Raw genomic sequence first — 12,805 nt, forward strand, 5'->3', positions numbered from 1 at the left:
TCTTCAAACCTCTCAAAAGCTTGTTTCTGACCTCCTCCACCCTTCCCACATCATTCAACTCCAATGTATACCATCTTCCCAAACTCTTCACAGGGGCCTCTGCCAATGATGGAACCACCTCTCCTCCCAGCTCGAATATATATCCATACATACTTCAATATCAAGTAAATCGGTTGAAAATTGACGATTTATGTGACCTTGACCTTTTGACCTATAGACCTCAAAACAATAGCCTTCCAGCTTGTCAATACCTCTACTATGTGATGAGGTTTTGTGAAGATCGGATTAAAAATGTGACCTGCAGGCAATTAACCAAAAAATAAAAATAAAACAGACAGACAGAAACCAGATAGAAGAACACACCAGACCAACCAATCTTCGATTCCACATGTAATGACAAAAAATAAAAGGCAAGCCAAAAATGGAAAATAAATCAGATAGGTTAAACTCGGCAAAATAATTCATAGAAATAAGGAATCGTAACCAACCCCCAAAGTGAAGTCTGAATCGGGAGTCACTCCCAGGCTGGCCTGTCCAGTAAACATAGATCATCTCTCCTTGGCTGGTGACTCGCGCTGGACCAGACACATTACCAGAAAGCTGCAACAGCCGTGGACTCTGAGTATCAGGACCTGCGCCAGCAAGGAAAGAAGAAATAAAGCTTGGAGATGACATAATGTTCTATCTCTAAATTATATTCTATTTTACAATATTTACAGTCACGTGAAAAAGTAAGTACACCCCATGTAAAGTTTTGACTTTTTCAACATATATCAACATACAGCTATTTGATCTTCATTTCAACAATATTGATAGATAAAGGTGATATAATGTAACAAATATCATGAAACATTTACATTTTGTAGTCCGTTGTATAATTTAAATACACATAAATGCAAATTTCGCATGTGGAAAAAGTAAGTACACCCTTGGCTCTAATAGGTGGTATTGCCCCCTTTGGCAGAAACAACCTCAAGTAGGCGTTTCTTATAACTGTCTACCAGTCTCTGACATCGACTGGGAGAAATTTTTGCCCACTCCTCCATGCAGAATTCTTTCAGCTGTGCGATGTTTGAGGGGTTTCTTGCATGCACAGCTCGTTTCAAATCCCCCAACAACATCTCAATGGGATTTAGATCTGGGCTTTGACTTGGCCATTCCAGAACACTCCATTTCTTTCTTTCAGCCATTCCTTGGTGGATTTACTGGTATGTTTAGGGTCATTGTCATGTTGCAAGGTCCACCTTCGGTTGAGCTTCAACTCTCCGACAGATGGCCTCACATTATCCTCAAGCACCCTCTGGTACAATGAAGAATTCCTAGTGGATTCTATGATGGTGAGCTGCCCAGGCCCTGATGCAGCAAAGCTGCCCCAAACCATACTATATTTCCACCACCATGCTTTACAGTTGGTATCAGGTTCTTGTGGTCAAATGCTGTCTTTTGTTTTCGCCAAACATGTCTTCTGGTACTGTGGCCAAATAGCTCTACCTTTGACTCATCTGTCCAGAGCACATTGCTCCAGAAGTGCTGGTCTTTGCCTCGGTGTTCATTGGCAAAGTTTAGTCTTGCCCTGATGTTCTTTCTGGAGAGCAAAGGTTTTATCCTGGCACACCTCCCATGTAGATCAAATTTGTGCAGCCTCTTTCTAATGGTGACTCGTGCACTTTGACATCAACAGTGGCAAGAGCTACCTGTAGGTCCCTTGATGACATTCTGGGGTTCTTCGAGATAGTCAGGTTCACTATGTCAATAAATTATATTTCGTTCAAAATCATGGTACATGAGCAAACCTATACATTTTTGGAAAGGTTATAGCATAAAAAAAAAACCCACCTTTAGAGGCCATTTCTCCCCGCAAAGCGGGGGTTGGCCTTTTTCGGGAACCGTGGTTGTTGTTGTTTTTCGGTCCCCTTTTTGAAGCAATGTTTTACGGCCGGATGCCCTTCCTGACGCCAACCCTTTTTGCCGCCTTTAACGACAAACAGGGAATTACCAGTGAACTGGTACTCAATTAGCCGACCTCGGAAGGATGACAGGCTGAGTCAGCCCCCCTGGTGTTAATTCAGCGATTAGACCGGGATTCGAACCCAGGATCCTAGGATCCTAAGCCGGCACCCTAGCCGCTAGCCCAACACCAGGGGGAAAGGTTATAGCATAAGGAAACTAAAAATCAATGTTTACATTTGGAGAGATACCTGTATGGCGGCCGTTTTGGATTTTCAAAATGGCCACTGTAAAATACATATTTTGTTCTATTTCTGCCTCTAATTACCCTAAAAACTTAAAAATATATACTAAACCTATATTTTCAGGGACAAGTAATCCAATGAAAGTATCAAATTAGTGCTATGGGGAATGGTAAGACACGAATCAAAGGTTTTGAATTGCAAAATACTGTCTTTATATTCGCGATAAGTTGCATAATCAAATACATGTTATCATTTTGTACAGGCAGTTAATAACATCAAAATGTGTCACAATAATTCATATCACCAAACATACACAGGCAGTCAGCAAAATCATATATACACATGCAGTCAGTATAACTTCACATCTACACAGGCAGTCAATGACAAAATATACACAGGCAGTCAATGGCATCAAACATACACGATTACAGAATATGCCATTTAGAGTTCGTCATCACTGTCCTGTGTGTCGTATCCGACAATATAGTCCGCATCGTTTTCACAGTCCATTCCACACAAGCAAAGGTCGGTCAAATTGATTGGCAAATCGAATTGGTCGATCGAATCGAATTCGATGAATCGAATCGAATCGAATCGAATCGATCGAAGCGATTGGTCGAATGATCGAATGGTCGAATTGGTCGAATGGAATTGGTCGATTGGTCGAATTGGTCGAATCGAATTGGTCGGAATTGGCAAATGTAAACATTGATTTTCAGATTTTCCATGTAATAACGTTTCCAAAAATGTATAGGTTTCTAATCTACCATGATTTTGAACGAAACAACATCGTGAACCTGACTAAGACTTCTTTCAGCATCTTGCGGTCTGCTCTCGGGCTGAACTTGCTGGGGCGGCCTAGCCTGAACAGGTTGGCAGTTGTTTGGAATCTTCTCCACTTGTAGATGATCTTCCGGACAGTTGAATGATTGATTTCAAATTGTTTGGAGATCTTTTTAAATCCCTTCCCAGACTCGTAGGCATCTCTAACCTTTTTTCTGAAGGCCTCAGAGAGCTCTTTTGATCTAGGCATGGTGACACCGCACACTTCAACAACAAAGAGCAAACCAAACTAAATGTCTGAGGTTTAAATAAGACAGGTTCCTCCAAGATCCTCTCTGACGATGTTCTAATCATTTGCACCTGAGCTGGTGCACCTGATTCTAATTTTAGGTATTTGAAGGAGTGATAAATGTAGGGGTGTACTTACTTTTTCCACATGCGAAATTTGCATTTATGTTTATTTAAATTATACAATGGACTACAAAATGTAAATGTTTCATGATATTTGTTAGATTATATCACCTTTATCTCGCAATATTGTTGAAATGAAGATCAAATAGCTGTATGTTGAAATATGTTGAAAAAGTCAAAACTTTACATGGGGTGTACTTACTTTTTCAAATGACTGCAACTAGACTCGGCGGCGTAATGGTTAGAGCATCCACTCTGAAACTGGGAGGTCTCGACCGCTCTGAATCTGGGAGGTGGTTTGAACCATGACGTAGTCATACCAAAGTCTTAAAAAATAGTGGCAATACCCCTGGGTGCTCACCTGGTAGAATAAGGCAGTATACTACACTGACTAAAGGTATTTTAAATCGACACCTCCTCCCCCAGACCCCCGCAAACCCTCTGAGATCCAGATTTTTCTAATAAATCACAGGTGATGAAGGTTGTCATCATATTTCATCAAAATTGTGTGCGTAGTTTCTAAGAAAGCAAATACCTATTTTGGGGGGCAAGCCCCCCATAGACCACGATTTTTTAAATGCCAGGAACAAACTTTGGTACAACATGGGTGATTAAGGTTGTGGTCAAGTTTCATCAGAATAGCATTTGTAGTTTCTCAGAAGTCAACATGTAGCCCTGAATGGATTTCTCTCATCTCCCCTTCCAGTCCAGGCTGGAGTTCCCCAAGGCAGTGTTCTGGGCCCTGTGCTTTTTCTGGTCTTCATCAATGATCTCTCTGACTCTCTGGAAAATCCTCTCTATCTCTTTGCTGATGACTCCACTCTCTGCCGCTCCATACCTCATCCCTCAGATCGGCAGTCTGCAGCCTCCTCACTCTCTGCAGACCTGGACAAAATCACAGACTAGTTAAAGAAGTGAAACATGTCTTTCAATCCTGGCAAATCTCACACTTTTACTGTGTCTCTCCGAAAAGACCATCTGGACAACCCTCCCATCTACTTTCTCAACAATCCTCTCCAAGAAGTTCTGTCACGCAAGCTCTTGAGTCTCACTATCTGCCATGATCTCTCCTGGGAAAAACCATTTCCAAGCTGGCCTCCAATGCCAGTTGCCGACTGGGCATCCTCCATCATGCGAAGTCCTTCCTTGGCACAACTGAGCTCCTCACCACATCCAAGGCTTTCATGCACAGCTCAATGAAATACTGCTCCCCTATGGGCTGGTGCTCCTGCCTCACACCTAGCTCGGCTTCACGCTGTTGAAACCAAAACTTTCAGAAACATTGGAATCTCCTGCGATGAAGCTAACTCTGAGAGCCTTTCACTCAATCACCGCAGGCAGGTTGGTGGTCTTTCTGTCTTCTACCGACTCCTCTCCGGCCTAGCTCCCCCAGCTCTGTATGTGCTCTGTCCCACAAATATTCCTTCATGTCGCACAAGATCTGCCAGCAACCCTCTTATGGCTAAAATGCACCCTTTATAAATGGAAGAGGAGGAGAACAAGAAGAAGCATCAACAGAGCAAGTGAAATACTTGGAGATCAGAGCCACACTTCTGCTGGTCAAAGGGTCCGCAATCTTTGTCGGAAGACTCATTGCAACTTATATGTCATCAATCATGATCTGAAGAAGCAAACTGAAGAGGAACTATCTGGAAGCTGCAGTCTCCAATCGCAAAAATCAAATTTCACATTTAGTGAGCACTGGTTATTTTGTGGTCAACCTGCCAATTGTTCGGAAAAAAGAGAGGCCATGGAGTTTTCCTAGTGAGAACGTTCAATTTTCAGACAACAGTCTAGCATGCACAGTTGATCACAGCAGGTTCACACCCTTATCTTGCAGGTCATCCATAACTTGCATGTTGCTGATGCTTACCACCAGGCCTGCAGTACAAATTTTCGACCAGAAAAGCCACAACCATCAACAGCTATATCAACTCCACAGGGTAAGGAACAACGTATGGGTAGAACAATTGATGTGGCAAAGGAGGAAGTTTTCCTTCAGGTAGCTACATATTGAAAAGTAAATAATGAGCAGATTACAATTCGTGATCTTGTACAAAAATGGGAGCATTTTGTGACCCAGACAGCAACACAACATACAGCATTAAGCATATGAATAGAAGGCTCATATCATGGAATACTTTGGAGAGAGTATCGTTGTTACCAACTTTGACGGAAAGGCCGATGTCGTGACGTTCAGAACATCTGATAACATTCTGAACAGTTTTTATGAATCTCCGAAGCTCACAAAATTTGAAGCGGAGAAAATGAGAATTGTTGAAACCTGCAGATCTCATCAAGAACTAGAACAGTACTTGGTGGTGAGCATACCTCTGCCAGGCTGAACAGGTTACGTTTTGTATCCCACCTGAACCAAAATGGAATTGACTAGTTATTGTCACCTAAACAACTCATTCACCTAGCTTTGGCATAATCCTTCCAGAACCTTTTGAGATATCGTGCTATATATTGGTTTTAGCCCTATTACTCATTGGTAAAGAATCATTAAAAAATTGTCGCATCCGGATTTGGATCTTCACCAAAATCTAATAATGTCACGCGTGTCACATAGCCAACCTCTCCACCAAATTTCGTCCGAATCCGTCCACAACGTTTTGAGCTATCCTGTTCACAAACAGACAGACAGACAAACAGACAGACAGGGGTGAAAACATAACCTCTATCCACCTTCGGTGGTGGAGATAATGGCATCAAACATAGAAAGACCTCTAAAGAAGCATATCCCTTCACAGGTGACCTAACCTCTTTGGAAAAGAACAGCTGGTTTGTACCAGATACGTCACGTCTTTTTCTGACGACTATATTCCATGAAAAAAATACACAACTCAAGATAGCATCAATTGGACAGAGCATTGTCCAAGCCGATTGTCCCCGAGTTGTACTTGCACCAATTATGATTAGCCCAGCAATTCAGCTGCATCACCACTTTGGGTCAAGGTTTATTATTGAATTTCTTAGCAGGCATAAATTATGGTCATTTATTCATAAGTGAAGAGATTTGAAATGTCAGCAGCACTGTCACAAAGTAACAAAATCCCTGGTACTACCTCTGGACATTTTGATTTTGTTCAGTTTGTTGGAGACAACGCTGACCATAACGTCAGGCCATTGGATGGACAAGAAACATTCCATGAAATGGGTATAATTGCAGCAGTGACACCTGGAACAAGACGTGAATCACCTGTACCAATATCGACTGTAAGAGCTGCAGATGTCTGATGTTGGGAGGATTCCCATCCGCTTCTTCTAAGGAACTTGCAGGGCAAGCTTGCCATTGGTCTACAAGATATTTTAAAAGTCTCCAATATGATGACCCAACTGGCAAACTAGATTTGCTGTTGGTGCTGGCATGGTCTATCTGTTAACCAAGGCCTGGGTGGTCTGGGCTGATGCAGATTATTCAGCAAGGCACTCGCCCAGGGAAATCATTGGTCACTTGTTTGCCAGTGATAGACATGGAGGTGAGCGATATGAGCTGTGTCAATTCGACACTGAGACTTATGGCTGCAGAATGTAAGCGGCACCAGATAACACATATACTCATTTGATCAGCTGTAGAAGTCCGCATGGACTTCTGATTTTATTGAAACGTCCCTCTCCTATTGAGTAGGTGAGTTATCACTTGTGTTATGGATCTGTCACTTCCACCTTGGTTGTTATTATATACTTGTAGGATTTTTAGTTTCAGGTAATATTGTCGTTAAGATTTTTATGTGAAATGGAGATGACCTTAGTAAAAGGTGAAAATAAATGTTTGCGAAGGAAAAAGGAAGACACGGCAAAGAGGCCGGAGAAGGAGAAAAAAAAGTCGGCAAAGAGAGTAGGTGATCGGCAGGGAGAGGAGAGAGCTGTGAGTCGCATTGAGGCTGCGAGCGGACCTTTTTGATATTGGTCGCAAACGAGTTGAGGCTTCTCGGGAAAGGGATTGCCCATGACATCGTCACATATTGCGATTGCAATTAAACCTGTGTCTCAGGTTTTATTATCAAGCGTGAGTTATTGTTGGAGGGAGCCAGCACCTCCATTACAGGCCTATATGCCATTTTGTCCTCGAAGAGGCTGTCCGCTTGGCGCATCTTGTTTTGTCACTGGGATTCCCATATCGACCTCACCGTGTGGAGCACGGTTGGTTGACATATCAGCTCAATTCCCATATCGTCTTCTCACCTCGTAATTCCTCGTCTGCCACCGTGCCGATACCTGCCTGTTCTTGTCGTTCTGCACCACACTCAACTAGCGTGGGGATTAGTGCACGGACTTTGGGGAAAGTTACATTCCACTCACGTTTGTCGTATCTTGAGTTCATTGCTTTGAGAGCATTGGGGAATGATGGTCCCATCATATGTATTGTTCATTTGATGCAAGTGACATTTTCATTGTACTTTCTTTAAAAGTGTTATTATTACCCTCGCCAGAGGAAAGGGTATTGCATTTGAATCGGTTTGTCTGTTTGTCCACACAGAACAAATATGATTTTCTCTGCAACCGTTGGTCCGATTGACAGGAAATTTTCACCTCAGGTGCAACTCCACCTGTATAAATTTTTAATGATAATTATGACGCCATGGGTCACGTGGTTTGGCCGCCATCTTGGAAAATCGAAAAACTTGGCACCTCTATATCTCGGAAAGCACTGAATAGAAAAAATTGAGACATGGCTCATTGTAAAGAATTCTCCATGGGGAATAAAATATGTTAATGATGTCATAGGTGCCTCCATTATGGCGTCATAAATCGACAAATACAAAACTTCATCCGATCAAGATGAAATTTCTTGAGCATAATGTAGGACTAAATTAGTTTAGAAAAAAATAATGATGACGTTATTGGTCACATGGTTTGGCCGCCATATTTGTTTTGACACAAAAGCTTTAAAAACCACTGAAAATACATCCTGGTGAGGGTTTGCAATCTCTGATTGCTCTTTTTATCGCTGTGTATGTGAGGGTTCTTAATTCAATTACTTGTTTTGTTCTACAATTGCATTGGTGTGGTTTTACCATGGTTTATTAGAACACGCAAAATAACAAATCTTTCTGCCGCGTTTCCTCTCGAGACTCTGAGGTGCACTATAACTGGGGTTTTGGGAGGTAACACATAACACTTGCATCCTGTTCAAATCTGTTCTTACTCTGCTCAATTTCAGGAAAGCTCGGGAACATGGGTTTTGCTTTATAATGCACATCGTATTGCACAGCAGTATTATAATCTTTGGAATATGGAATGCTAATAAAGTGAAAAAACATATACTTAGTGATAAATCTTTAAGTAATCTGCATTATGAATTATAGATGTTGTGTGTTGCTGTAGTTTGAAATACGAACAAATATTCAAAATGTATATTGCCAGTAAAGGTCAAGAGTATAATTTGAGTAATAATACGCGACGGTGATTCTGTCTGTCTGTCTGTCTGTCCGGGGTGTGGCTTAGTCCGTTTGCAGAGTAGCTCCACCCATTCCTGGAGAGGCTTCATGTAAACAAATATCCACCATTTTATTAACTCGAATAGCTTTGAGGCCTGTTTAGTTAGGCCCGTGCTGTCTTTCTCTCTCACACAGGTTTATTTCAACTCTATTTCGATATCATTTCATTTTTAACAGTCACTAACATCGTTTTAGACTCGGTTGAAAAAAAAAACGGGAAGAGAATCCCATGAAAATTTCCGTTTATAGAACTAAATGATTTCTCAAAGGCCTGTAACAAAAGCCCATTCATTGAGTCACCCTCACGATTTTATCCCGCATTCCCCATCTGATTTAATTTTTATCGATGGTTTTAGACTTGGTGTCAGAAATAATTGAGAACATTAGGGAAAATGCAGAGATATATTTTTTTAAATTGTGCTACGATGATACACGAAAATACACCGCCTAAAATAACAGTCGGGGAAAATGTCGACATATATTAAAATTTCGCTTTTTCTTTTCCGTTAAGATATATTACTTTTACTTTTGATGCCAGTCATCACAAAAACGACATATATTTATTCGTTCTTATTTCATTCAACATTATTATCCAGAAGTAAAATATGTTTCAGGAAATTACCGAGAGATATTTCTTCGTTTTTTTTTATTAGTTATGTGCGCATACACTTTAAATAGGTTTATTTGAAATCTTTAATTTTCACAATGTAATTTACTTTCCATTTGTCATTTGATGATTACGAGACACTTCCTCTGGAGGCTCGTGACAATTCATGCGTTGCGTGGAAACTTCCATTTCCAAAATGAATGAGACGGTCGATGAATAACGCAGACTTGAACAGGATTCAGCAAGAAAACGAATGAGACGGGCGAACGAGTCCGGCAAACAAACGTCAATGCGGACTTGAACAAGATGCAGCAAGAAAAAGAACGAGACGGGAGAATGAGACCCTCGACGAACGTGAACACAGACTCACACAGGATGCTGCTGCAACAACGATGAGGAGGGAGAACGAGACAGTCGAGGAACGTCAATGCAAACTTGAACATCATGCAGCGAGAAGAAGAACGAGACGGGAGAACCGCACAGGATGCTGCTGCAACAACGATGAGGAGGGTTGGAGAGGACTTAGGAGCGAGGGGTTGGAGAGGAGTTAGGGGTTGGAGAGGACAGAGGAGCGAGGGGTTGGAGAGGAGTTACTGTTAGCGGTTGGAGAGTGAGGAGCTAGGGGTTGGAGAGGAGTGAGGGGTTGGAGAGTGAGGAGCGAGGGGTTGGAGAGCGAGGAGTTGGAGAGTGACGAGCTGGGGGTTCGAGAGTGAGGAGCTAGGGGTTGGAGAGTGAGGGGCTAGGGGTTGGAGAGTGAGGAGCGAGGTGTTGGAGAGTGAGGAGCTAGGGGTTGGAGAGTGAGGAGCTGGGGGTTGGAGAGTGAGGAGCTAGGGGTTGGAGAGTGAGGAGCTAGGGGTTGGAGAGGAGCGAGAAATTGGAGAGGAGCGAGTGGTTGGAGAGTGAGGAGCGGGGGTTGAAGAGTGAGGCGCGAGGAGTTGGAAAGTGAGGGGCGAGGAGTTGGAGAGTGAGGGCCGATTGGAGCGGAGAGTGAGGAGCGATTGGAGAAGAGAGTGAGGAGCGATTGGAGAGAGTGAGGAGCAATTGGAGGGGGTGTGAGGGATTGGAGAGGTGTGAGAGGGATTGGAGAGGCGTGTGAGGGATTGGAGAGGAGTGTGAGGGATTGGAGAGGAGTGTGAGGGATTGGAGAGGAGTGTGAGGGATTGGAGAGGAGTGTGAGGGATTGGAGAGGAGTGTGAGGGATTGGAGAGGAGTGTGAGGGTTTGGAGAGGCGTGTGAGGGATTGGAGAGGAGTGTGAGGAAGTATTGGAGAGGAGTGTGAGGAAGTATTGGAGAGGAGTGTGAGGAGGTATTGGAGGGGGGTGTGAGGAGGAGTGGGATTGGAGAGGCGTGAGGGTGGAGAGAGGAGAGTGTCAGGTAGAGAGGAGTGAGGGGTCACATATTATGTGAAATAAATAAATTGTGTTCATTACACCATTTCTGGATCTGATGAATTGCCAGTAACCATTTTGTAAAATTTAATGTGCAGCATCTAAATCAAGATGTCCAAATGTCACACACGTCCATGCACGTGGGATTCCCACGGGTGACCCCACGAGACTGCAGCAAGAAAAAGAACGAGACGGGAGAATGAAACCCTCGACGAACGTGATCACAGACTCGCACAGGATGCTGCTGCAACAACGATGAGGAGGGTTGGAGAGGAGCGAGGAGTTGGAGAGGAGTTAGGGGTTGGAGAGTGCGGAGCTAGGGGTTGGAAAGTGAGGAGCTAGGGGTTGGGAGAGAGGAGCTAGGGGTTGGGAGAGAGGAGCTAGGGGTTGGAGAGGAGCTAGGGGTTGGAGAGGAGTGAGGGGTTGGAGGGTGGTGAGGGGTTGGAGAGTGAGGAGTGAGGGGTTGGAGAGCGAGGAGTTGGAGAGTGACGAGCTGGGGGTTCAAGAGTGAGGAGCTAGGGGTTGGAGAGCGAGGAGCTAGGGGTTGGAGAGTGAGGAGCTAGGGGTTGGAGAGTGAGGAGCTAGGGGTTGGAGAGCGAGGAGCTAGGGGTTGGAGAGCAAGGAGCTCGGGGTTTGAGAGCGAGGAGCTAGGGGTTGGAGAGCGAGGAGCTAGGGGTTGGAGAGCGAGGAGCGAGGGGTTGGAGAGCGAGGAGCTTGGGGGTGGAGAGCGAGGAGCTTGGGAGTGGAGAGCGAGGAGTTGCAGAGTGAGGAGCTAGGGGTTGGAGAGCGAGGAGCTAGGGGTTGGAGAGTGAGGAGCAAGGAGTTGGAGAGTGAGGGCCGATTGGAACGGAGAGTGAGGGCCGATTGGAGCGGAGAGTGAGGACCCATTGGAGGGGAGATTGAGGAGCGATTGGAGAGGAGTGAGGAGAGATCGGAGAGGAGAGTGAGGAGAGATCGGAGAGGAGAGTGAGGAGCGATTGGAGAGGAGAGTGAGGAGCGATTGGAGAGGAGAGTGAGGAGAGATTGGAGAGGAGAGTGAGGAGCGATTGGAGAGTAGAGTGAGGAGCGATTGGAGAGGAGAGTGAGGAGTGATTGGAGAGGAGTGTGAGGAAGTATTGGAGAGGAGTGTGAGGAAGTATTGGAGAGGAGTGTGAGGCGGTATTGGAGGGGAGCGTGAGGAGGTATTGGAGTGGAGCGTGAGCAGGTATTGGAGGGGAGTGTGAGGAGGTATTGGAGGGGAGTATGAGGAGGTATTGGAGGGGAGTATGAGGAGGTATTGGAGGGGAGTGTGAGGAGGTATTGGAGGGGAGTGTGAGGAGGTTTTGGAGGGGAGTGTGAGGAGGAGTGGGATTGGAGAGGCATGAGGGTGGAGAGAGGAGAATGTCAGGAGGAGAGGAGTAAGGGGGCACATATTATGTGAAATAAATAAATTGTGTTCATTACACCATTTCTGGATCTGATGAATTGCCAGTAACCATTTTGTAAAATTTATTGTGCAGCATCTAAATCAAGATGTCCAAATGTCACACACGTCCATGCCCGTGGGATTTCCGCGGGTGACCCCACTAGTAATTTGAGTATTCTGCATTATGAATTATATAAATTATGTGCTGTGGTTAGATATACTTAAAGTAATAAAGCTTACATCGATGATCTGTGCAAAGACGGAATACAATATTTCTTAAAACCATAAAGCTATTTTTCCAAACATAGTGGAATGCCAGGACTCTTTTTTTTTTTTCTTCTCAGGTGATTCTTTTCTGGGGCTTATGTTGAAATGTAAAACAGATGCTTCACCGTGCTTATGGGCACCTACATGTGTCAAATCCCTGACCCCTTGTTCGCACCCTCATCGTTCAATGGGACGCCTCAATGCACAGAAGAATTCCTTTTGGCACTCCAAAATACTATCAAAGACAAGATGCAAACCGAATCGGGCAGAAGATACGTTGTATGGAGTCCTGTTTGAGTATGCCAGCA

General features: G+C 44.1%; 1 protein-coding gene across 1 annotated transcript in view; it reads right to left on the reverse strand.

Moving 5' to 3' along the window:
- LOC137433184 (CUB and sushi domain-containing protein 3-like) overlaps window positions 1–12,805 on the reverse strand; it is a 1,533,363-nt gene that overhangs the window by 219,379 nt on the left and 1,301,179 nt on the right. The gene's annotated exons all lie outside the window — the stretch shown is intronic.

This window comes from Myxine glutinosa, chromosome 8 (assembly GCF_964187855.1).
Source record: "Myxine glutinosa chromosome 8, kmMyxGlut1.1, whole genome shotgun sequence".
Classification (NCBI taxonomy): domain Eukaryota; kingdom Metazoa; phylum Chordata; class Myxini; order Myxiniformes; family Myxinidae; genus Myxine; species Myxine glutinosa.